This window comes from Pseudophryne corroboree, chromosome 6 (genome assembly GCF_028390025.1).
Source record: "Pseudophryne corroboree isolate aPseCor3 chromosome 6, aPseCor3.hap2, whole genome shotgun sequence".
In the NCBI taxonomy this organism is placed as follows: Eukaryota; Metazoa; Chordata; class Amphibia; order Anura; family Myobatrachidae; genus Pseudophryne; species Pseudophryne corroboree.
This window is the reverse complement of record NC_086449.1, coordinates 226,121,516-226,146,600: the sequence shown is the minus strand read 5'-3', so window position 1 is coordinate 226,146,600 and position 25,085 is coordinate 226,121,516. Positions and strand designations below refer to the sequence as shown.

General features: G+C 41.6%; 1 protein-coding gene across 2 annotated transcripts in view; it reads left to right on the top strand.

Moving 5' to 3' along the window:
• The window catches only part of SV2B (synaptic vesicle glycoprotein 2B), a 348,297-nt gene that overhangs the window by 130,987 nt on the left and 192,225 nt on the right, over positions 1–25,085 (top strand). The window contains exon 2 of one of the 2 annotated variants that reach the window (XM_063925736.1): positions 24,797–25,016. The exons of the other annotated variant lie outside the window; for it this stretch is intronic. The gene's annotated coding sequence lies outside the window, so the exon portion shown is untranslated. The remainder of the gene's footprint in view (positions 1–24,796; positions 25,017–25,085) is intronic. 2 annotated transcript variants of the gene reach the window in all.

Below are 25,085 nucleotides of genomic sequence, written 5' to 3'. Positions count from 1 at the left end.
AGGGGCAGCACAATGACAGAGGAAATGAGGGGGTACTTTAAAGTGCTCACTCCAGAAAAAGTGGGTGTGGCCTCACACCAACAGGCGTGGCTTTAATAAGAATGCTGTATCCATGAGGCAGTGGGTGACGCCACAGAATGGGTGACAGGGGAGGTTGTGGGTGATATAGAAGATGACAAGGAGAGGCTGACAGGAGAGAGAAGTGACGGTAAGAGATAGTTTGGGTGATGTCAGGTACAGAGTGAAAGGCGTTGACAATAGAAAGAAGTGATGGGGAGAGAGAGTGTGAGATGGAAAGGCAGTAGGTGACAGGGAGAAGCAGTGGGATATATATATATATATATATATATATGGCACTGGTCTACATGAGAATGTATTAGAGAGATGGTGGTGGGAGGGGGAAACACTAGTCTGTAGAAGGGGGTACACTGGGTTTGAATGAGGGGGCACTGTGACAGGACTAGCTTGGGGGGTTCTTGCTGAGGGGCATTGAGATGGGGACAGGGGGCTGGAAGAGGGGAGATACTGGGCAGACAGGGTGGTAGACAGTGGGATGAGGGAGTTAGTGAGATGGTGGGGGACACTGGGTTGGATAGGGGCACTATGAATGGGGAGGCAATGGGCAGGATGGGAAGGTGGCAGTGAGATAGGGGTGTGAGGGGGTAACACTGGGCTGAGTGATGAGGATCAGTGTGTCTGGACTCACTGAGGGGTTCTATATGGGGGACCAGGGAGATGGGCACAGTGGGCTGGTTGGGCATGGACGAAATTTGCTGCGCTATATAAGAAATTGTTAATAATTATCAAATACATATTGGGTGCCTGTACTGCAAAGAGGTCACTAGGATGTTTTCTTTATTGCATAGGAGTCACAAGAATACTCCTTACTTTGCATAGCAGTCACTTTAATGTTCTGTGCATTGTACAGAGATCAACAGAATATTCAGTGTATTGTATTAAAATCACTAGAATGTGCTCTGTATTGCATGTAAGTCACTAGAATGTTCTCTGTATTACACACTATATAAAGTCACTAGAATGTACTGTGTATTGCATAGTGAGCACTATAATGCTCTCTGCATTGTCTAGTGGTCACTAGAATGCTTTCTGTTTTTTAGAGCAGTTACTAGAATGATCTCTGTATTGTATAGAAATCATGTGGTGTTGGTCAGTATTGTTTTTGCTTATAGCGCTTTAACATAAAATGCTTTATATATTTTTTTGGCTATATAAAACTAGGTCCACATTAAACAGACAAGACTATGGGCCTAATTCAGAGTTGAGCGCAGCAGGAAATTTGTTAGCAGTTGGGCAAAACCATGTGCACTGCAGGGGGGCAGATATAACATGTGCAGAGAGAGTTAGATTTGGGTGGGGTGTGTTGAAACTGAAATCTAAATTGCAGTGTAAAAATAAAGCAGCCAGTATTTACCGTGCACAGAAACAAAATAACCCACCCAAATCTAACTCTCTCTGCAAATGTTATATCTGCCCCCCCCCCTGCAGTGTACATGGTTTTGCCCAACTGCTAACAAATTTGCTGCTGCGATCAACTCTGAATTACCCCCTAAATGTAATAAGGTGCGATTTCGGTAAATGTGCAATTTTACCACAAATTCGCATATTTTCCAAAAATCGCAAATGTAATAGCTTGCGATTTTGTAAAAAATCGCAAGTTTTGAACATACACCTAAAAATCGCAAGTGAAAAATCATATCCAGATGTTTTCCCATTGAAAACAATGAAAATCGCATATGTTGGATGCGATTTTTTCACTTGTACACAAAACCTTACCAAAATTGCCAGAATAATAGACCAGGTTTAAACTGCCGATTTTTGAAGAAGCATGCACATATCAGTGTGATCCGTGCATGCTTCTGTCTGTAAAAGTAAAGAAAGTGTTAAAAATTAAAAAAAAAAAAAACGATGTGCAGCCCCGCCCCCCCCAAAAGCATAACCAGCCTCGGGCTCTTTGAGCTGGTCCTGGTTGCAAAAATACAGGGGGAAAAATTAATTGGGGGGTCCCCATATTTAAACAACCAGCACCGTACTCTTGGACCAGTCCTGTTTCCAAAAATACAGGGGACAAAAGAAGTAGGGGTCCCCCCATATTTTTGAAATCAGCACCAGGCTCCACTAGCCAGGGAGGTGATGCCACAGCTGGGGGAGACTTTATATAGGTGCCTGCAGCCAAAGCATCACTCCCCCCAACTAGTCAACCCTGGCCGGGGTTCCCTGGGGGAGTGGGGACCCCTAAAATAAAGGGGTTTCCCCACTCCAGGCCCCCAAGGGCCAGGTATGAAGCCCGAGGCTGTCCCCCCCAACACTGGGCGGTGGATGGAGGGCTGATCACCTCTAAAGTGTAAAAAATAGAATATTGTCTTTTGATGTGGAACTACAAGTCCCAGCAAGCCTCCCCCACATGCTGGTACTTGGAGAGCCACAAGTACCAGCATGTGGGGAATCAATGGGCCCGCTGCTACCTGTAGTTCTACAACAAAAGAAATATTAAAATAAACACACAGACACCATGACAGTAAAACTTTAACAAAACATACAGTACTTGCACGACTTACGGATCCGGCCCCCTGCTGTGCGGCAGCAACGCAGCAGAGCTCCAGCATAATCCGGTCCAGAATCGCTTATAACTGCTGATTTCAGACTCTACTAAGGAGAACTTTCCTCACCGCTCCCCGCTGTCTATATGGACAAGTTTTTATCTCTGTCCATCCCCGTCCAACACCCTCCCGCTACCGCGATATCCCGTCAGGTGAAACGCTTAGCCATTACCACCCCGCCAGTGTCCCCTGCACCCAAGAGACCTGCCACAGTGCATCAACGTCCTGACACCCCGCTGGTTAGTCGCAGCATGGATGTACCTTTAACGCACGCAGACCTCACGCTTGCCATTACCAGAGCTATGGCTCCACTCCTTAATAAAGCAGTGGCTGACATTACTCAACAACTGCAGCAGCTGCAGCATAAGGTCTCAATTAATGAAAATAGAATTGGGGGATTATGTCACGATATGGCTGATGTCCAGAGTGATGTAAAGCACCTTGAGAAACAGAACTATCAACTCTGGAACAAGCTGGCCGCCACCAAAAATCGTTCCAGACGTAACAACAATATACGGTTAGCAGGCCTCACAGAATCCATTAAAGGAGCAGATCTCGCCCGTTTTGTGCAAGACACCCTCCCATCCTTGCCTAGAATTTCTGATACCTGCAAGGACCTGGTGATTGAGCGAGTCCATAGGGTTGGCCCCCCGCCACACTCTCCGGACGGACTCCCTCGTGTAACACTATTCCGATGTTTAAACTACTTACATAAAGTAGCATTTGGTCTGCATCCAGAAAGCAATGTCATTTATTGTGACAAAACAACAGCCTATATATTTTTCAGGACTTCTCGGCTGAAGTTAGCAGAGCATGCAAAGCGTTCAATCCCATCTGCTCTTAACTGGTTACCGCAAAGAAAAAATTTGCTATTCTTTATCCAGCCAAACTACGTGTATATGACGGAGAAAGTCATGTTGATTTTACCTCACCTGAAGACGCAGATGCTTACCTACGTGACATCGTGACAACTGACACAAAGACATCTCTGATCCTTCCTCCTCAGCATGTACTTCATAATTATTTTGTCTCTGAGTATTTTTTCGATGTCCATTTTATTATTTTTTTGGTATTGCTCCCTAACTGCTAGAAGTTTTACTTTACATTATATTGTGACCTGATAGTATGGGGGATTTGTCTAATGCGGTCAATGGCCCTCATTCCGAGTTGATCGGTCGCAAGGCGAATTTAGCAGAGTTACACACGCTAAGCCGCCGCCTACTGGGAGTGAATCTTAGCTTCTTAAAATTGCGACCGATGTATTCGCAATATTGCGATTACTAACTACTTAGCAGTTTCAGAGTAGCTCCAGACTTACTCTGCCTGTGCGATCATTTCAGTGCTTGTCGTTCCTGGTTGACGTCACAAACACACCCAGCGTTCGCCCAGGCACTCCCACCGTTTCTCCGGCCACTCCTGCGTTTTTTCCGGAAACGGTAGCGTTTTCAGCCACACGCCCCTGAAACGCCGTGTTTCCGCCCAGTAACACCCATTTCCTGTCAATCACATTACGATCGCCGGAGCGAAGAAAAAGCCGTGAGTAAAAATACTTTCTTCATAGTAAAGTTACTTGGCGCAGTCGCAGTGCGAACATTGCGCATGCGTACTAAGCGGATTTTCACTGCGATGCGATGAAAAATACCGAGCGAACAACTCGGAATGAGGGCCAATGTTATTAATATATAATTACTTGCGTCTCTTCTGATATTGCTCATTATCCATTGCTTGTTTGCAGCATGTTGATAAAGTCGACATCAACAGTAGACATCAAAAGTATTTCCACGGTAATATTCACATGGAACCCTATATCGACACTATTTTAAATTTGAACTGGTGTTTGGTATATGTATGTATATATATATATATATATATATATATACTTAAAAAAAATATATGTGATATGTATATATAAAAGTTACCCCCCTCTCCCACCTTGGGTATATCCTTTGCTGCCTAGTGTTATTGCAGCCCTCCCTAGTTGGGTTCTATATCCTCGGCCACTACTTACGGTTTATATATTATTTTTGTTCCTTCACTACTGTTCATGTTTATGGTATTATTCATATGACTGGCAGCTCTATTTACTAGATAATCGGACTGGATTTTTGTCTGGAGCTCAGCGCCGGTCCACCATTGTCTCCTATAATGATTTATGGTTCTATTACCGATGTTTCTCGGAAGTTGGTTTGAATTTCAAACCGTTTGCCTAACCATTTTTATTTGTTGTGGTTTTAGATTTTCCCTCTGCGCCTCCCACCCCTATCCCCCTTTCCATACCGCATATGCCATGCCAAATCCTCAAGGTCAGCAGTTGTTCATTATTGATATCTTTTCAATATGAGTAAGTAAATGATTGAATTAAGGACCGGCACTTTAAATCAGGGAGGCATTAACACTCCGGCCAAGCCCCGAAAATTTTTATTATACTTGTCCAAACAACACATTGATCTAGCATTTCTTCAAGAAACACACCTTACATTATCTGAGTCATGTAAATTACAAACTTTAGGCTGGAGCTCCCTATAATTCAAAATCTAGGGTTTTTTTTTTTTTTGGTCAAACGTCACATTAACATACATTCCACAGACATAGACCCACAAGGCAGACTTCTAAGGAAGTATGCAATGCAATCCGTCATTTAAACCGAATAAGGCCCCCGGCCCAAATTCTGGCGAATTTTATAAATTGTTGATAGACAAAATTGATACCCATTGCCTATCACTAAACAATTCAATTATGGTTTCTCATACTCTCCCTCTCTACTTTAATTCCGTGACAATCAAACGTTTTCTTAAACCTGGCAGATACTCCGCCATCCCAAGCTCATACTGACCTATCTCCCTTTTTAATTAGCGATTACAAAATTTTCACTAAGATTTTGGCGGACCATTTAAAATTTTCTCTTCCCCACATAATTCACTCCGACCAAACGGGATTTATTTAGGAATGACATTCTGTCACTAATGTACTGTACGTAGTATCCTCTCGGCTATACACTGTTCAGCTTCTTCCCTGTCCCAATTCAATAAAATTATATTGGCCTTGGATGCCAAAAAAGCCTCTGATCTTATTACTTGGCAACACCTCTTTCAAACTATGGAACACAACCATTCATCTCTCTTTTACAGACACTATGTACTGCTCCTTCCTCTCAACTCAGCTGTAATAGACATTTGTCCACTCCTTTCACTTTATTCCGCAGAACCAGACAGGGCTGCCCCCTTTCCCCCTTCTTTTTGCCTTAGCCATTGAACCCCTTGCGATCCAAATTAGACAATCACTGTAAATTTCTGGTATATCGATTGGCGATGTTGTCCTGAAACTGGCTCTTTATGCAGATGACATGCTGCTTTTTCTCTCTAAACCCCAATCCTCTTTATCTGCATTATTTACACTACACATTACAATTTGGCAAAGTGGCAGGCTTCAGGATCAACACCTCCAAATCCGAGATACTCTTACTTTCCGTTTCAGACTCATCTTACTAACTACCCACATCTCCTATCTCTCTCCAATCTTCCAAGAAATATATAAAATATTTGGGTGTGCATATCCCCTCACTATATAATTTAAATTATACAGCTATGCTTACAAAAATATCTTCACTTTATTATTCTTGAATTAACCTCCCTCTATCTTTACTAGGTCGCATAGCCGTCGTGAAATCTATAATTTTCCCAAAAATATTTTACTTACTTACAGATGCTTCCCATGGGCCTTACTAACGCCGATCTTCATCGATATGATCGCCTCACCTCACAATTTTTATGGCAAACCAAGCATCCTCGAATTGCCCTTCAAAAACTTCAGACTCACCGCTCTAAAGGTGGATTATCTCTACCTAACCTTTACTTGTACACTTTAGCTTTCCACTTTAGATATATATCTGGCTGGCTTCTTTCTAACTCCTACACAATGCCCTCTCTAGATTTTAGCTTTATTTGCTCCTTAATCTCCCAGTGCCATTATACATTCTAAATGCCGTAACATACCCCAAACTATCCTACATCATCCCTCGTTCAATTGAACATCTAAAGCTTGGATTACAATCAAAAAATTATCCCGAGATCCCCATTCTTCACCATATATACCATTCTGGGGAAACCTATCCTTCACTCCCTTGCTTTATAATTACTCATTCCTTCAGTGGAAAAATAAAGGTTTATCACTTACTTCCCAAGTTTTCGACCCGGGTGCAATATTCTTCCATTTTCAAAATTAAGTTAGTTGTTTCATCTTCCCAACAACAATTTCTTTATGCATGTATAATCCAGACATTACGCCTTAGACTTACACCCTGAAACTCGATATACACTCTCCCCTGAGCCATTAACGTCCCTCCTACATTAAACAAAATCGATTTCCTTTCATACCAAATATCTATATTCTATTATTTTACCAGACTCCAATACAAAAGCTTGGCATTCCGTAATGTCCTCTTGGTCTTCTGACATACCTACTATTGATTCCACGCATGTCCTCACTAAACATTATGAGAAAACCCTTAAATACCTGAGTTCTTCATATTTACAAGAAGTACATATAAAAACATTACAGCGGGCTTATATTTTGCCTGCACAAAGAAGTCACCTGCTTCCTAACACTTCCAGTTCTTGTCTTAAATGTTTTCACTCTCATGCTACATTCTTCCACTGCTTCTGGGAATGTGGGAATTTTTTTTTTTTTTTTTGGAATAAAACGCTAAATTATATCAACCAGATACTAAAAGTTCATTTACCCCTAGATCCATTGGCATGTCTTTGTGCTAACTTCATGAACTGGACAGCTCGATGACAACTTTCCCTTTTTCTTCCACTATTATATTGGCCTTGGATGCCAAAAAAGCCTTTGATCTTATTACTTGGCAACACCTCTTTCAAACTATGGAACACAACCCTTCATCTCTCTTTTACAGACACTATATACTGCTCCTTTCTCTCAACTCAGCTGTAATAGACATTTGTCCACTCCTTTCACTTTATTTCGCGGAGCCAGACAGGGCTGCCCCCTTTCCCCCTTCTTTTTGCCTTAGCCATTGAACCCCTTGCGATCCAAATTAGACAATCACTGGCAATTTCTGGTATATCGATGGGCGATGTTGTCCTGAAACTGGCTCTTTATGCAGATGACATGCTGCTTTTTCTCTCTAAACCCCAATCCTCTTTATCTGCATTATTTACACTACACATTACAATTTGGCAAAGTGGCAGGCTTCAGGATCAACACCTCCAAATCCAAGATACTCTTACTTTCCGTTTCATACTCATCTTACCAACTACCCACCTCTCCTATCTCTCTCCAATCTTCCAAGAAATATATAAAATATTTGGGTGTACATATCCCCTCACTATATAATTTAAATTATACAGCTATGCTTACAAAAATATCTTCACTTTATTATTCTTGAATTAACCTCCCTCTATCTTTACTAGGTCGCATAGCCGTTGTGAAATCTATAATTTTCCCAAAAATATTTTACTTACTTACAGATGCTTCCCATGGGCCTTACTAACGCCGATCTTCATCGATATGATCGCCTCACCTCACAATTTTTATGGCAAACCAAGCATCCTCGAATTGCCCTTCAAAAACTTCAGACTCACCGCTCTAAAGGTGGATTATCTCTACCTAACCTTTACTTGTACACTTTAGCTTTCCACTTTAGATATATATCTGGCTGGCTTCTTTCTAACTCCTACACAATGCCCTCTCTAGATTTTAGCTTTATTTGCTCCTTATTCTCCCAGTGCCATTATACATTCTAAATGCCGTAACATACCCCAAACTATCCTACATCATCCCTCGTTCAATTGAACATCTAAAGCTTGGATTACAATCAAAAAATTATCCAGAAATCCCCATTCTTCACCATATATACCATTCTGGGGAAACCTATCCTTCACTCCCTTGCTTTATAATTACTCATTCCTTCAGTGGAAAGATAAAGGTTTATCACTTACTTCCCAAGTTTTCGACCCGGGTGCAATATTCTTCCATTTTCAAAATTAAGTTAGTTGTTTCATCTTCCCAACAACAATTTCTTTATGCATGTATAATCCAGACATTACGCCTTAGACTTACACCCTGAAACTCGATATACACTCTCCCCTGAGCCATTAACGTCCCTCCTACATTAAACAAAATCGACTTCCTTTCATACCAAATATCTATATTCTATTATTTTACCAGACTCCAATACAAAAGGTTGGCATTGTCCTCTTGGTCTTCTGACATACCTACTATTGATTCCACGCATGTCCTCACTAAACATTATGAGAAAACCCTTAAATACCTGAGTTCTTCATATTTACAAGAAGTACATATAAAAACATTACAGCAGGCTTATATTTTGCCTGCACAAAGAAGTCACCTGCTTCCTAACACTTCCAGTTCTTGTCTTAAATGTTTTCACTCTCATGCTACATTATTCCACTGCTTCTGGGAATATTGGGGAAATTTTTTTTAGGGGGGGAATAAAACGCTAAATTATATCAACCAGATACTAAAAGTTCATTTACCCCTAGATCCATTGGCATGTCTTTGTGCTAACTTCACGAACTGGACAGCTCGACGACAACTTTCCCTTTTTCTTCCACTGTTAGTGACTATGGGCCAGATGTACTAAGCTTGAAAAGTGATAAATATCACTGTGATAAAGTACCAGCCAATCGGCTCCTAACTGTCATTTTTCAAACACAGCCTGTGACATGGCAGTTAGGAGCCGATTGGCTGGTGCTTTATCACAGTGATATTTATCACTTTTCAGGCTTAGTACATCTCCCCCTGAAACCACTGTGGCCAAAAAGATAATTTTAGTCCACTGGATATCTAAATCTTCCCCTTCGCTTCAAGTAGTTAAATATAAACTCCTCCAATTGCTTCACTTTGATAGGCGAACCACCTTTGCTGATATTAATTCACATGTGGAAAATTTTTACTCAAAATGACGCCCTTCTATAATTTCATTAGATGATCAAACTCAAAATCGTATTATGAAGGTATTTGAGAATATTGAATGACAACTCTTACGTAATATATAGTAACATAGTATTTGAGGTTGAATAGAGGCAAATTGCCCATTGTGTTCAACCTGTTTTAAGTTGTGATGATTCTACATACTTGCTAAATAATGTTTTATGACTAGTTAGCTACTGTAACTCATGTTACCCCCGGATTAACCACGTTGATATTTTAAGTATTATAACCTTGGATAGCTTTTTCATACAGAAATTTATCCATTCCTTTTTTAAATCCAATTACAGAGTCCGCCATTACCACCTTCCCTGGCAGGGAATTCCACATCCTGATTGCCCTAACAGTGAAGAACCCTTTCCTCCGTTGCGTTTGGAACTTTCCTCCTCCAGTCGCGAGTGCCCACGTGTCCTAAACTGTGTTCTTTAAGTAAATAATTCCTCTGATAACTCTTTGTTATGTCCCTTTACATATTTGAAGATATTAATAATATCTCCTCTTAGGCGCCTCTTTTCTAGTGTATACATATTCAGCCTAGTAAGTCTTTCCTTATAGTCCAGCCCTTCTAGGTCTTTAATCAATTTAGTAGCTCGCCTTTGAACACTTTCGAGTTCACTGATGTATTTTTTATACAATGGTGCCCAAAACTGAACACAAAATTCCAGGTGCGGACGTACCAATGCCGTATACAGCGGCATGATTACATTCGAGTCCCTTGTCTCAATTCCCCTTTTTATGCACGCTAGCACCTTACTTGCCTTCTTTACTGCGTTTCGACATTGTGTACAGTTATTAAGCCTATTATCAATGAATACCCCCAAATCTTTTTCCAACTCTGTTTTCCCTAGGCGTTCCCCATTTAATATGTAGGATGCAAGTTTGTTTTTAGTCCCAAAATGCATAACCTTGCATATGTCTGTATTGAACCTCATTTTCCATTTAGACGTCCAGAGTTCAAGTTTAGATAGATCATTCTGCAAGGACTCCAGATCCAATTCTGAACTAATTACCTTACACAGTTTAGTATCATCTGCAAAGATTGACACTGTGCTTTCCAGGCCTATTTCTAGGTCATTGATAAATATGTTGAACAGTAGTGGTCCGAGTACGGACCCTTGTGGTATTCCGAATACAAAAGATGAAACAATGACTTGCGCCCTAGCTGCAGCTTGACATACGTCCAAAAGAACACCACTTCTTTCTAAATACAATAATACACTGATGGGCGATATCCAAGCGCTGCTATATAGATCTGGAATCTGGAATCCTTATGTCTGAGAACCCTCAAAAGGAAACAGAGTACAATAATATTTATGAGACAATCTCCAGATTTAGTCATTCACTCGTAGTGGCACCAACAACTGACCTTTATTAATAACCCTATGTTCCCATAAAGGTTTCTTTCACACTTTCTTCAATTCAAGGCACTGTGACATCACAATCTATGATATACGACTCACTAAAACCAAGCTTACCTTAATGATAAGCCCTATGTGCATCCAAAGGTATCTTTAATGATTCCTCCCTCACTGGAATCTTCTGTCAATCCTGTGTGCGTATATACAGCCTCCCAACAACTTATTAAAAAAACTCCATCAGTCCTTTTTTATATAAAAAAGATGGAATGGGGGGTTAGGTACAAACCACTATTGATACAGATGTTAAAGCCAATCAAGTAGATGTCCAAATGAGTGGTGGGATTAAGCCTGGGGTCCTCTAGTATAAACACCAACGCGTTTCGGATATCAATTCTTCCTCAGGGTGTAATATTGGAAGTGATCCTCTCGGTCCTTTATACCCACTACCAATATCACATGACAGTGTCAACCAATGGATTACTCCATCCAAAAAATCATATATTCCTATACAATTATTAATTTTAAAACCTCCTACACATATCCATTATCAAACATTAAATACATACATCCAATATAATGTCTATAATCTCAAAAGACAGTAGTGAAAATCTTTAATTCATATTTAATAAGTTATCTCTAAAATCAGGCTGTAATTCCATTTCCATTACTCTCTGCTACAATAATGTCCCCAATCCTGGATCAATATTTCCATGTATTTCTACGGCTTGATCCCCTTTCCCAATCTCCACAATCCCCTTCGGTTTGTTGTCTCCTGGTTGCCATGGATACCACACGTCCGCCAATAGTTTCTTGTATTCAGTGCGGGTTTTAAAATACATTCAGTGTCCCTGCATTGTCATGGTAACGAACTCCCTCTTCCGGTATCTCGGGCGCATACGTCATATCCTATATCCCCACTGAGAACCACAAACATCGGAGGGATTTCCTTAATAACGATACGTCATATCTGGTATTTGGAACGCATACCGGAAGTTCAGTATACTGGTGTGGAACGCAAACCGCTACTCCTCTCTCCTCAATTGGACATACAGAGAAAGATGGACATATGTTAGTTATATCCTTCTCATGTACAAATAATCATAATCACAGACTGTTTATATTGTATTATATCACTTGGGTACACAGATATTTCTTAATAAACGTTTCATTATATCCACCTTGTGTTATCAAACTGATATGTACATAGTTCTACTTAAAAGGGGTCTAAAGTGATCCTATCTATCTCATATTTCAAATTCGGGATCTATTGTGGTATTCCGCTGACTACTGGGGACCAGGTTGAGGACTTCCCGTTGACCACTACTCGCTGTACCCTGCTATCCAACCAGCTGCTTATCCATGTGCAAATAGTTTTTCCTAGGCCAATCTCCTTTAATTTGATCATCAGACTCCTGTGAGGAACTGTATCGAAGGCCTTTGCAAAATCTAGGAAGACCACATCCACTGCTTTTCCTTAATCAAGATGATTGCTCACTTCCTCGTAGAAGTTAATTAAGTTAGTCTGACATGACCTGTCCCTCACAAACCCATGCTGGTTCTTGCTAATAATCCTAGCGGACTTTAGATACTCCTGTATGACGTCCCTTAGAATTCCTTCCAATATTTTCCCCACTATAGATGTTAAACTAACTGGTCTGTAGTTTCCCGGAAGATTTTTGGATCTCTTTTTAAATGGCACTACCTCAGCTATACGCCAATCCTTTGGTACCATGCCTGATCTAATTGAACTATTGAAAATCAAGTATCAAGTATAGGGGTCGTGCTAGCTGTGAACCAAGCTCCATAAGAACCCTCGGGTGAAGTCCATCAGGACCAGGTGATTTATTAATCTTAATTTTGCTTAGTCTCGCCCGGACTACTTCTTCGCTTAAACAAGTATCTAACCATGAATCATTACTGTCACAATTATTACGCTCTACTCTCACCATCAGTTCTTCACTGGTGAATACTGATGAAAAGAATTTGTTCAGTATTTCCGCTTTTATTTAGTCATCATTTATCAATTCTCCTAATTCATCTTTTAATGGACCTATATTCTCCTTTTTTAACCTTTTACCATTTATGTATTTAAAAAACTTTTAAGGATTGGTTTTACTCTCTATAGCGATTTGCTTTTCATTTTCCATTTTAGCTGCTCTTATTGCTTTTTTGCATTTCTTATTACACTCCTTGTAATACAGACTCCTGAAATGCCTCCTCCATTCATGCCTGGTTCCTAATCAGTTGTTTCATGTATTTATTATTTATGTGATGGTGAACTGTTGGCATTGGTTGTACATGTTTACCTCCCACACCATACTGTATTGTATATTTTTACCTATGTAATACTATACTGTTTGAAGCAAATTATTGAGTGATTTCTTACCACCACCTTACCGAAATCAGTTCAACGTCACTCTCTCATGGACTCACTTCATTAAGTCTTTATAGACTCTACTAGCACTCCATCTCAAGTAATTTTTTTGACACTCTTCAGTATACGTGCCCGTTTTCTGTTTTGTGGCACGCTTTTTCATGGAAATGGACTTATATACTTCATCAGGACAATTAAAGCTGAAGTTTATATTTTTTCTTTATTGTTTTACTCCTCAAGTGATGGACTTTACTATGCTTAATGACAGTGTTTATTTGTTTCAGATGCTCATTTGTCTAAATCGCTCATATCCTCATATATTTTGTAAAGTGCACTATCCATTGTTATTCTGTCACTCAATACTGTATGTATATTCTTTAAAGAATAAAATTGTGTGTTAAAAAAAATACTTGCATACTCACACTCACATACATACACACACTTACACATACTTACCTACATCCAATGTAGCCATTCATGTCCACTTGTCCCGTAGCATCCACAATTGCTGTAATTAAAAATAAAATACTCACCTACCCCTTGTGTCTACTCCTCTTCTTTCCCTGTAGGCATCCATGGGTTAATAAAAATAAAGCGCAAAAAACCTTGACCCCTGAACAAAAGGGGATCCATTTTTACACATGGATCCCCTTTACGTGAATCCCGGGACCCCCTGTGACTCTTGTCACTTCAGTAGCCACCAGCCAATCAGTGAGCTCCACGTCATATCGCTCTACTGATTGGCTGGCTGTTCCCGGCCTGTCAGTCATGCGCAGGTCAAAGTGTATAATGGAGGAGCGCACTCTCCATTATACTCTATGGTGGGAATCCTGCGGTCTGCGGTAGACCGCAGGGTTAATTGAGGTCACTCTTGTGGGTGCACATCGTTTTTTGTTCATTTTTAACACTTTCTTTACTTTTACAGATCGAAGCATGCACAGATCTCACTGATCTGTGCATGCTTCTGCCTTAGGGGACATTTACTAAGCAGTGATAAAAGTGGAGAATTGAGCCAGTAGAGAAGTCGCCCATGGCAACCAATCAGCATTGACATAACATTTAAAATTTGCATACTGTACAAACGTGCGATTTGGTGCGATTAATCGCACCCTATTACATCTAGACTACAGTGTTTGTTATGCTGATTTACCATTGTAATGTGCTGGTAATATGTTGACATTAATTAAGTCGACAATGTTGTCATAGTTTTCTCAATGTCAACACTATCTGTGTCGATATTCAGCATACAGTATCTACACTAATGCAATGTTGACTTTGTTGTAATGTTGACAGTGTGTTTTTACTGTGACTTTATCCCTAACCTAATGCTTATGCCGAGATTTTCGAAGTGTTGACATGTCATATGGGGGCATTCTGTTCATGTGGACATTATCCTGCAGCTGAAATGTATGATGTCGACCTTTTAACCATGTCAGTGTCATAACTGTCAACATTCTGGTGTCAATAGTATAACTGTTGACCTTGTGAATGTGGACTTCATGCCGGTAGCAGGTTTTTAATTCCTTATGTGCCTTCATTTTTAGTTGTTATTATTATAAAAACACTTATGGTGCTCTTAAATATTTAATAATCATATTTTTATGTAATATTGATCGTACCTAAAAAAAATTAAGACACAAGTCTATTGGACTTAGTATATTGCATAGAAGCAGATGTAAAAAGACATTTTATTATTATTATTATTATTTTATTTTTTATTTTTTTTAGAATAATTTTTATTCATGGGATCACAAAAGCGAACAGATACCAACAGGTAATGGTTACAGCAAATGACATTGCAAACGCAGTATAATAGTTGGTAATTATAAAGATAACCATAAAAAAGAACAGTGACCCATTTTTGACCCAGAGAGCGGGTAGTATAAGACAGAGAAAGGGGCAGTCAGCAGCGCAGCTTACCGACTAACGTTAAGGAGTAAAAGTAGAAGGAGGTCGGGAAGAAAGAAAGACAGAGAAGAGAGAAAAAGAGAGGAATGGACAAAATAGGATAGGATAGAGTCCCCGGGAGGGTCCCATCAAATATGGTGTGGGGCATCACAAATTAAAAGGTGAAGGGGCATGCTGGGTGGCCAGCCATGGACTCCATATTTTATCAAATGATTTAGAGGAGCAGTTTATGATGCTAGTCATGTAGTCCATGCGATAAACGTACCAGATACGGGCAATTATAGACTGCATGGAAGGCGGGATAGGGTTTTTCCAATCTGCAGCTAGTTGACATGTTGTTGCGGATACTATATGATGCAACAATTTATTTTGACATTTTGTTAGCGTTGGCAGGTTTAAGGGGAGGAGAATGTATTTAGGGTTGGAAGGAATAGAGATCTGCAATAAGCTAGAAATAAAATCAATCACTTCCCTCCACATATGCACTATTTTAGGACATGACCACCATATGTGTAGGAAAGAGCCCTCTGCGCCACATCCTTTCCAGCACCTATCCAACGTATCTGGGTACATTTTGCTCAGACGAGATGGTACATAGTACCATCTATATAATAATTTATAAATAATCTCTTTGATTCTAACGCAGATGGAACTAGACGCCGCATTACCCCAGGCTTCAGACCATTCCTCGTCCTCTATAGCCGAGCCTAGGTCCGTCTCCCATGCCCTCTCATGAGGATCACGCTGTGAGGGAGTTTCCCCAATGAGAGTAGAATATAAGAGGGACATCAGGCCTTTGGTTGAGTGACGTCTGAAACATATAGTCTCAAACGTGGTCAGGGGTCTGCTAGAGAGGACGCGGCCCAGTGAGGAATGAAAGTGTCTGAGTTGTAAAAAGTGATAAAAATACCTAGAGGGAATATCAATATCTTCCTGAATCTGAGAAAATGATCCTTTGAATTAATTAGCATAATAATGTTTGATGATATAGCTTCTGCAGCACTGTGCTATTTAATGAAGGTTTAATTCACTGACCAATGAATCTTTGAATTGATTCTGCAGACCTTTTGCTTGAAGATTTTTCTGCAACATTGTTTCATTTTTATTATTAATTTTTTTCCTATGTGAGAGAACAGTGTTTCTTTGTTATTAATGATCCACTTTTCTAAATGTGTTCCAGGTGAATATGATCTTGTCTATCTCCACAGATTTTGCTAATTTTGTCTGAATATTTAATTGGAATCACTATTATATGCAGATCGATTAATACCTATGATATATAACTAAACCTAAGTGTGAATTTTAGTTGGTTCTCTATTTAGATATATCAACTTAATTATTGCTGTCCCTGTGCACACCTGTCTAGTAAACTCAGAGGTGATCAGCTATATATGAAATTGGGATGGTTTTTGAATGAATTATTCTAATCAAGTTACCCAGTATTGATTCTCCCCATACCTTATTTTGAGCTGTACCTCTTTCTATCACTCTCTCATCTGGCTGACAGCAGTGCTGACAAGGGCCTCGCCCTTCTCAGCGTATATTTTGCTGTCACAACAGAAAGTAGAAGTAGTTCTTTCTTTTTTCTGTCCTATAACTAAAGTGGAAAAAAGTTTATTGTGACATTTAATTTATTCCACACTAAGACAGGTGATGGCTCTCTTTTCCAAAACTCTCTCATCTGGAAAAGCCTGGGGCCAATTGATTCAGTGACGTGTAGCAGGCAGAGTACAGACAGCAGAAGTGGGTTCTTTCTTCCTTCATATATCATCTTCACTAATCAAGGTCGTACTATCCTGAAAGTAGCCCGATCTTCTATCTCGGAAGCTGATAGGATAGACCTGGTTAGTACTTTGAAGGGGGACCACTTAGGAATACCAGGCACTGTGGATATCACTAAGATGATCACCTATATTTCCATCTGAATAACACTGGTGGAGCAGTTTCATGCTGCTCACTCTCACAATTTTCATACTTCACCCTTCTATTTCTTATTTAGAAATTAAGATAGAGATTCTAATTACATTGGACCGTACTGGTCGATATTTTAAGGGAACAGAATAAATGTTAAGTTTTAGATTATTCATTATCACATCATCTCATATTATACTGTTCTGATTGATCATTATTAATTACAAATAAGAGTGCTCCCAAAAAGGATTTCTTTTGTCTTTCTTTTCTTTCTCTATATGTAAAATTGAGGAAAACTAGTATCCCTGGTGATATCATTCAGATATAAGACACCTCTATCCTGCCAAGGAGCAAACAGTGATTTGTTTGTACCAGGTGGGAATGCAGGGTTGTGTAATATTGGGATAATAGGGGATGGGGCTGGGGCCAAGCCATATTTCCTATTAGCAAAGTCCCAAATCGTTAATGAGCGGGAAACTATAGGGTGGGATGCTATAATTCTGGGGCGGCAGGATTTCGGAAGCCAGAGAAGAGAAGAGAGAGTAGAGAGACCCACCTCGGCGGCTTCTATAGATACCCAGACCCTTCTAGAATCGGGGTTGCACCATTGTACGCAGTGTGAAAGCTGAGTAGCTAAATAATATCTTCTGAAGTCTGGGATGCCTAGGCCGCCACTATATGTGGGGCGCTGTAAGAGTTTCAGTCGTACACGGGGACGCTTATTCGCCCATATGAATTGTGACGTGTGAAATTGTAGGAATTTAAAAACAGATGTAGGAATAAATATCGGGAGGGTCTGGAATAGGTAAAGTATCCGAGGGAGCACGTTCATCTTCACTGAGTTTACCCTACCTATCCAGGAGATAAAAAGACTAGACCAAGAAGACAAGTCTGATTTGATTCGATCTAAAAGCCTAGGGAAATTAGCTTGGTAAAGTTGATGATGGCTATGCGTTAGAAAAATACCTAGGTATTTAATCTTTTGTTTGTGCCATTGAAATGGAAAGGAATTTTCCAAAGAGAGCTTAATCGGGCCGGAGATATAAAAATTCAATACTTCAGTCTTACCCGTATTGAGTTTATAACCTGAATGTTTAGAATAGAGGTCTATTTCAGAAAGGAGCGGTTGTAACGACTGAGATGGGGATCCCAGAGATATTAGGACATCGTCAGCGTATAACGCAATTTTATGTTCAGAAGGGCCTACCCACACTCCAGCTATATCTATATTAGCTCGGATCCTTGCTGCTAGTGGTTCCATAACCGGGGCAAGTAGCAACGGGGAGAGCGGGCATCCCTGTCTGGTGCCGTTAGTGATACCGAACGCGGAAGAGGTGAGGCGATTAACAGAAACCGTGGCAGTAGGGGACCTGTAAAACGCCGAAACACCATCTAGGAATTTGCCAGAAAAGCCCATCATCCGGAGTACTGAGAAAGTGAAAGGCCAGGAAATTCTGTCAAAAGCTTTCTCGGCATCCAGTGCTAGCAACAACGAGGATAGCTTCTGTTTATGGATAGAGTAAATCAAATCTATGGCTCTCCTGGTATTATCGGAGGCCTGGCGGCCAGAGATGAAGCCCACCTGGTCCGGGTGTATCAGTTGTGTAAGTAGGGGAGCCAGGCGGTTGGCTAGATCTACGTTCAGCAATGAAATCGGGCGATAGTTGGAACATTGCGTCGGATCCCTCTCCGGCTTCGGAATCACAATAATGTTGGCTTGTACAGTTGCTGGCGCAAATGATGCTCCCTCCAGGACACTATTAAAGAGCGAGGTAAGGTATGGAGCCAATTCCGCATGGAATGTTTTGTAATACTGAGCGGTAAAGCCATCTGGACCAGGGGCAGCCGACGACCGCATAGATTTGATAGCGGCAACCGTCTCTTCCAGCGAGATATCTGCATTAAGAAGAGAAATCTGCAGCTCTGTCAGACATAGCAAGGGGGTACCCGACAAGTATGAACATGCTCCCTCAGGACCATCGGAGGGAAGAGGGGGAGCAGGGAGATTATATAAGGAGCTATAATAGTTCCGAAATTCCTCCACCATCAATTTAGGATCATAAGTGAGTGCGTCCAATGTAGGAGAATGTAGTTTTTCTATCATTCCCATAGCTCGCTTACTTCTTAACTTATTGGCTAAGAGACTATCTATTTTATCCACTTTATCATAAAATTTTTGACGGAGCTTCTGTAGTATAGCTGTTGCCCTTCGCGATAAAAGGGTATTTAACTGACCTCTGAGGTTATTTATCTGGGAGAGCAGGGAGTCGCATGGTGCAATTTTATGTTGGGCTAAAAGCGCAGAAATTTGAGATTCCAATGAGGAAACTTCCTGTGCTGCTTTCTTATGTATGGCTGAGGCCTTAGACATAAAGTGGCCGCAGATAGTGGCTTTATGTGCCTCCCAAACTAGACTAGGAGAGACTTCTGGGGAGGCGTTTTCCTCAAAAAAAATATTTCAGATTCAATTTAGTGTCTGAGAGAGTGGAGGGGTGCGAAAGAAGAGTATCATCAAGAAGCCATTTACGGGACTTATTAGCGGTTCTATAGAAATCTACCAGGATATACACCCCTGCATGGTCTGTCCATGAACAGGGAGTGATGCCTGAATCAGAAATCAACGTTGAGAGAGAATGAGATACATGTATCATATCTATTCGAGAGTAATGCTGATGAGGTGCAGAAAAGTGGGTATAATCACTAGCGTTGGAGTGTTTAAGACGCCAGGTGTCTCGTAAATCAAGCTGCGTGAGGGAGGATGTTAATGTGAGGGCGGCTTCATTCGGAGATGCTTCCTTCTTATTTTTAGGAGGAGTAGATTTATCTAGGAAAGGATCACTCACAGTATTAAAGTCCCCGCCTAAAATAATGTGGCCCTGCGCTACTCTGTGAAGACGCAAAAAGAGTGTGCGAAAAAAACGGGATTGGTCTTGATTAGGGGCGTATACAGACACAAGTGTTAGACTATCAGTGCGGAGCATACCAATCACTATTAAGTATCGGCCGTCAGGATCAGCTATGGTCGTAGTGTGTACAAATGGGATATTACGGTGGATCAGTATAGCTACCCCCCGTTTCTTACTGTCAGCAGAGGCAAAAAGGTCTGGGTAAATTGCTTACCGTGAAGTTGAGAGTGAGTACCGGCGAAATGGGTCTCTTGAAGGAAAACTATATCAGCCTTCTCTCTCCGACAGGCAGACAACATCACTGTACGTTTCTTGGGAGAATTAAGCCCATTAACATTTATAGAAAACAATTTAAGTGCCATGTGATACCAAAGAACAAAAGAGGAGCAGTGGAAGCCCATCCCGGGGAAAAAGGAAAGGGAAAGAAGAAAAGGAACAGCAAGAAACAAGAATCAGAGATATAGGAGAAAAGAAAGTGATAGAGAACCCATACGGGAGAAAACCCTGAGTTATAGGGTCCCAATCAAGGACCGCTACACAAATATGAAACATTATACTTTGAAGTAACAAATAAAGGGAGCACGGGGGTAGTGGGAACAGCAAATTAACGCAGGAGAAGCAGGTCCCTCTGGACCGCAATAGTTGAGTCGGCTGGAGCCGAAGATACAATAATATAACCCAGAATATGAAAAAAACAATAAACAAAAATGCACTGTGTCATAATAGAAAAAAAATAAATAAATAAAAGGGGGGGGGGGGTCGGGGGGAGAGGGAGGGGGAACAAGGGGAAACAAGGCAAACGAGATAAGCCCAGCGCAGTATAACAGAGCTAGGTGTAACATATAACAAACATTAAAGCTAGTTGAGCAATATCAGAGCCTATTGTATGCACATTAATAGATGCCAGAGTCTCCTGTCAGGAGACACATCCCTAAAGTGTTGAGCACTGTCCAAATGTAGCCAAAAAAGTCAGCCAAAATCAAGGAGGGTCGTTGGTGTCATTGCGATGATGGGTTATCCTTGTCCATTCAGGCGTGAGATCTGGGAGCGTCGTGGTCCAGAGGAAGAGGAAATCCCACCATCAGGTGGCGGTACAGGGAGAAGACCAAGTTTAGCCAACAGATCCTGGCCTTGAATTAAGGTTTTGACGGAGTGAGTGGAATTGTTTGCTGTAACTTGTAACATGAAGGGAAATCCCCATCTATATCGTATTTGTTGTTGGCGTAGTATCCAAGTAACCGGCTGGAGGTCCCGTCTCTTTTGAATGGTGGAGGGGGCCAGATCCTGAAAAACTTGCAACTGCATATCCTGGAAATTGATCACTGGAGAGTCTCGTATTGACGTCAGTATACGTTCCTTTGAACGAAAATAATGTAGACGAACTATGACATCCCTGGGCGGTTGTGTCGGAGCAGGTTTCGCTCGGAGTGCTCTGTGGGCTCTATCACAAAGACAATCGGCATCTGAAAGGTCAGACAAGACGTGTTGAAAAAAGTCTTTCAGAAAGGATGGTAGAGCAGAGCTAATGACTGATTACGCCACATTGCGGATGCGCAAATTGTTACGACGGGAGCGATTCTCTTGATCTTCTTGACGTTCTTTGAGGTCTTCCAGCTCATCATGGAGTCTGGAGAGTTCCGAATCAAGACGTTGTTGAGAGCGGCAAAGGTCGTCCGTCTTCGATTCAAGAGCATCTGTACGATTACCAAGGGCCGTGAGATCAGATTTGAACTCGGCAATAGTTGTGGAGAGTTCTTGCTTAAAGGCGGATTGTACCCCTTCAAGTAAACTGGTCATAACTGCTTGGATCTGTGGGTCAATACCCATCTCCGATGAGCAGGGGGAGGAAGGAGAGTCCGTGACCAATGCAGGAGTTAGGGGGCCCTTAGATTTTTGCCCAAAAAAATTATTGGGGGCCTGCATGTTTCTCTTGTTTCTTTGCACCATTATGGGAGAATGAAGAGGGTAGGCGGGGTATCACAAATGTAAAAAGAGAGACACAGACGTTGTTTGTTGGATATATGTTAAGTAGAAAAGGGAAAGATACAAAGAGAACTATCACGGTCCTGGTAGGACAAATTGTATTGCTAGGCTAGCATCCTATACAGTGCAGAGGGGGAGATGAGGGCCAGTGACCCTTTCGCTAACCTCCTGGGCAGCTGACAGTGAATGAGCTGCACTTAAAGCAATTAACAGCAGCATGACTCCAGAGTCGGGGAGAGCAATGACCAGGCAGGGTCGGGGGGAGGGACAAGAGTAGGTGGCTCCACAGTCGTACCTGATTATCTGAAAGAGGAGGTGTTCCCCTGCAGTGTCCAGCAGCAGCGTAGGCACTCGCAGGCAGCGGGGAAATCTGTGGCCTAAGTCCGCGGCTCCGGAAGTGCGCACCCGCCCGGGAGCCAAATCGAGGTCCCTGTCTGGGAGCTACCTTCGAGCCGCGATCCGTGGGAGCCCCGGCCAGTAATCGACTTTTATGAAAAGTGTCAATGATAGCTGCTGGTTAAAGTCACACTAATAGCAGCAGCATAGAAATCTTAATTTAGTAGGCAAAAGGATGTTCCATATATACACTGGGGCATCAGATTTCTTATGTAGGAGAGAAGTTGTATGATGCCAATGATGCTGTACTGTATTTATTTATTTTTATTTATTTAATTATATGCTGTGCAATCAGGGAATACAAGCTGCAGCCAGAGAAAGTCTCCTTATCCCCTCTGTCACCTTCACCTCACAAACACAGCTATGTGTACTTCCCTGTCCTTTGTGAGGGAGATAAAAGATGGCCGCCGTACAGGGAGTCCAGGCTGAGACACTGCAGGGAGTCCAGGCCGAGACACTGCAGTATGTCCGCGTCCACGCTCCCAGAGAAGCAGACAGGGGATCCCCCGAGCAGCAGGTGAGGCTAGGGAACGGAGAACAGGCAGGCGGTCTGTGCCGAGACAATCAATGGCGCGCGTCTTCTCCCCGCCATCGTGCGGCTCAGCGCGTCTCGATACCTGAGGTCCCGGCTTTGTGAGGGCAGGAGGGCCGCAACCCGCGGAGACGGCAGGGGCTATCTCCCGGCTCAGCAGCACACTCCTGCGGCTACCAGTACTCGGGGTGGAGGTAGAGGGAGTATAAATGAGGGGTGTAGATAAAACTGAGGGGCAGGTTAAGGTGTTTTCAGGGTCTAGCAGGTAGGAGCTCACCAGACACACAGCCGCCTCATTCGGCAAGCAGGCCACGCCCCCTATTATTATTATTATTATATTTTTTGGAAACACTTAAAAATGTATGTGCAAGCTTCCATCCCAAGTGGAAGCCTGGGAGTGTGAAGCATAATTTATTTGTGAAAAAAAGAGGGTTCCTTGCTATGTAAAGTGACTTCTTAAGCACTGCTCTTGCTGTTTTCATATATTTGAATAAGTAGGTGTGTCTTTCACAAATTTCAAACCAATCATACGCAGCTGTAACAGCAGCTTTGCAGTCATCACTATCAATGCTACACTAGCACCAGGGTTTGACCTTTGACCTTACACAAGTGCGACCCCTTCAGTAGGCAACGTCTGCCACCTTCTGATGTCATAATTTGACATTACACTCCCTTATGTTACTTTGGCCATGTCTGCCACTGCGGTTGCATTCACATCCACTACTGGTGAAAAAACACTAATCCAGCCCAGTCTCAGCCACCTCAGGGGTTATTCAGGTTTGTTAGCAAATCAAAAAAGCACACTAATGGGCAAAACCATGTTGCACTGCAGGTGGGGCAGATGTAACATGTGAGGAGTTAGATTTGGGTGGGTTACACTATTTCTGTGCAGGGTAAATACTGGCTGCTTTATTTTACACTGCAATTTAGATTTCAGTTTGAACATACCTCACCCAAATCTAACACTCTGTGTACATAGTACACCTGCCCCTCCATCCCGCTGCAGTGCAACATGGTTTTGCCCATTTTTGTGCTCTTTTGGTTTGCTAACAAACCTGAATAAGGGTCTTAGTAGTAGAAAGACGCCAATCGGATTTGAGTAAAAAAATACAGGCGTGAATTATGAAAAGACGCACCAGCGCAGTGTGAAAAATTGCAATTTGAGCCTGAAAAATGGATCAAATTGCATTTAAGACTGACTCCAAAAATGGCCCAAAATAACCATATATGTGCCAGATTTGGTAATATTCCCACAGATCTTACATGTCACCAATCAGAACCAATAACAAACTTATACGTATGACTGGAACTTTTTTTATTTCATACAGCTGGTGGCACAATATTGTGATGATGCTTCTTTTTGGAAAGCTGGGTCTCCATTCTGCCAATTTACTTCTGATCTGGAATAATTACATTTTTACCACACCAGATGGTTGTCCGACTGACAGTACACGTGCATGCAACACTGACGGCCTAAATTGCTCGGAATTGGCCAACATCTCTATTTATGGCCACTTCACACTGCAATTACTACAATTGGCTGAACACATTAAACCCTTTCTATCATAAGACTTCAATTGATTGCTACCTGAGATTGCCTGGCTTTAAATTACATTTACTAAAGTAGGTGTTGCTGAAGCGGTGTATATGATCACATTTTGTTCAGTGTAAGGTTAGATTTCGGATCTGTAGATTGTGCATCATCAGTTTTCTCTTTAACTTAAAAGTCATCACATCTGTCATGTTAGCAATTCTCCTCCCCCTCCCCTCCATCTGCTCCAGTCCCTGCCTCCCCAGAGTCTCACTGCTTGTTTTATGTGTGTGTGTGTGTTGTACAGGCTGTGGACTCTTCCATTCCTCGTATCACGGTGATGCCTGGATATACTATTACACTGGGATGATCGGCTTGGTTCTCAAGAGCTTGTGCACTTAATCTTATGCTGGTGATTTGCCCAGGCACACCAGCCTCTGAAGGACCTTTCTCTCTCTCTCAATGGCACATGAAGAATAAAAAGGTGGATTTTGCAGAATTGTGGAATTCATTATTCCGTAGATCTGGTAAGAATCTGAATCTTTCATACTGTACCCTCTGTATCTGTTCACTCAGGTAATAATACAACATATGCT